Source organism: Rousettus aegyptiacus, unplaced genomic scaffold (genome assembly GCF_014176215.1).
Source record: "Rousettus aegyptiacus isolate mRouAeg1 unplaced genomic scaffold, mRouAeg1.p scaffold_m13_p_16, whole genome shotgun sequence".
Taxonomy (NCBI): Eukaryota; Metazoa; Chordata; class Mammalia; order Chiroptera; family Pteropodidae; genus Rousettus; species Rousettus aegyptiacus.
Window position 1 is genome coordinate 29,501,125 of NW_023416291.1, and position 2,018 is coordinate 29,503,142.

A 2,018-nucleotide genomic window follows, 5' to 3' on the forward strand; every position below is an offset into this window, starting at 1 on the left:
GACTAAGTAGAAAGCATGCTAATACCATCATTTCATTGCCCAAGCATTTTTGCTTCTGCTAATTCAATTTCCGGGGAAACAGCTAGAGTCAATTCCTTGGAGATTCCCTGAGACCTGGATGAACAACCTCTTCCACTTGTGCTGTCTACCTGGTGAGTGACGGCAACGTCTAGAAGCTTCTTTGAAGGGTCGCCATAGTTAGTGCTGTTGGGCAAAGAAAATATGCTAATGTCTTCATTTGAGAAGCTACGAAACTTTGAAAACAAATTTTCTGAAGGAGACTTAACACAACTTGGTGTGGTGTTCAAAAGTTGGAAGACGCTCTGGAGCTTTGAAGCGGGCTCCAAATGAGGGGGGCCAACATGCGGATGCTTTTTTGAATGCTGGCTATCCAGGGATGTTAGTGTCTTCCATGTCCCTGCCATGAGGCTAAAAATAAAAACAAAAGATACCCTTTTGCTCTCGGAAGGCAAAATGGCAGAAACTAACTGCAACAGATCTCTTGAAATTTAAGGAGAAATAGAGGTCACACTTTTAGCCCTTAGACAAGGACAGCAATGTTTGCATATTTCTGTCTACACTTGTTATAGCTCTAATGAAGTCCATTTTTCTTACTAAAAGCTCATAGCACAGAGCATTGGTACTAGTTTGTTAGTAGCAAATGGACTTGCTGCAGGTAAAGTAACAAATCTTTGCAGCGTCCAGGAGAACTGAGGCACGGTGCTGTGGCATTAATACTCATATTTCGAAGCTTCTGTTGCAAACTCCAACTTGTTAAAATGTTGTTGAGTATCCGATCTTAATTTCTGGGCAGATTCAGAGAGAACCAAGTCATACAAGTTCAAGTGCTTAATTCGCATTCTAGACAGTGAAAATGAAGTTGCTAAAAACATCTGTCAGAAAGAGATACAGTTAAAAAAATGCAGTTATATGGTAAGCTCATACTATATCAGCCAATAAAATATATAATTAGTACAAGTGTATCTGCAAAAAAACACAGGATTTTGGTGTGGATTTAATGTGATCTCAGGAAGAACTTTTCAAAACAGCAGTAGGCTTAATTTTTATTTTTGCTGATAGAAAATTCATAGTCTTGTGACTTATTTCTTGGTAGAACATAAAAATACAAGAAATTGTTGGTGTGGGTTCGTTGACATTTCAGGGAGGATTGCACAAGACTTTGATTCTAGGCTTCGATAATATGAAATCATTTAAAAGCTTCTCAAAATGCTCGTTATAACTAGTTTTTTTATTTTTTATTCTTTAGTTTTATTTTTTTGGACTACTATATTTTATAACAGTAGAAAGTAGCTGGAAACACTACATGCTAACGGAAAATGTGATACACAACCTGGGGGGAGGAGTCAGTGGGAGAGTGTGGCAGAGGCCACTGGTTTCGACTTAAGAGCCTTTCCATATCTGCCGAATGGACTGGATCTGCTGCTCCAGATGTGAACCTTCTTCGATGGTGACAGAACAGGCAAAGACAGGCCCGGAGGCCCCACAAGCCCGCCCCAGGGCCTGCTTGGAGCGCGGAGACGTGTGGGGCACATTCTTGTCTTCACACAGCAGCGGGAGGCGCAGAACAATCTCCAGGGCCTCAGCGTGTGCAGCCATCACAATGATCCCAGAGATGCCCCTGTTAAGGGCTTTGTGGCCTCATTAGTTCTTTCCAAAGCTGCTTGTAGTTTCATTACAGCTGAACGAGGTCCAGTCGCTTCTTGGCGAGGCGGGCATCTGAGAGAGCGTAGGCCTTCGGATTTCCCCCCGCCTCAGTCATGGCTGCGGTTCCGTGGTCTTACTTTTCCTTAGGGAGGGCCGCCGCCGTCCTCGTCATAACCGGCTTTTAAGCCTAGTGAATAGTTTGCTAACTACTATTGTTTTAGTATTAAAAAGGTCACACAGGTAATTTGGATTGTTTACTCCTGTAGATCTCTAGAACTTACAAATAGAACTTAAGTTACAGTTCTAGAGATCCAGGCCAATGTGGAGTGCTTAAACAAGTTAGGGTCTAGTTC

The 2,018-nt window shown here is 42.3% G+C and overlaps 1 pseudogene; it reads right to left on the reverse strand.

Annotated features, from left to right (window-relative positions):
* Positions 1-1,401: 1,401 nt before the first annotated feature.
* LOC107515447 lies at positions 1,402-1,780 on the reverse strand (annotated as a pseudogene).
* Between the last annotated feature and the right edge of the window lie 238 nt (positions 1,781-2,018).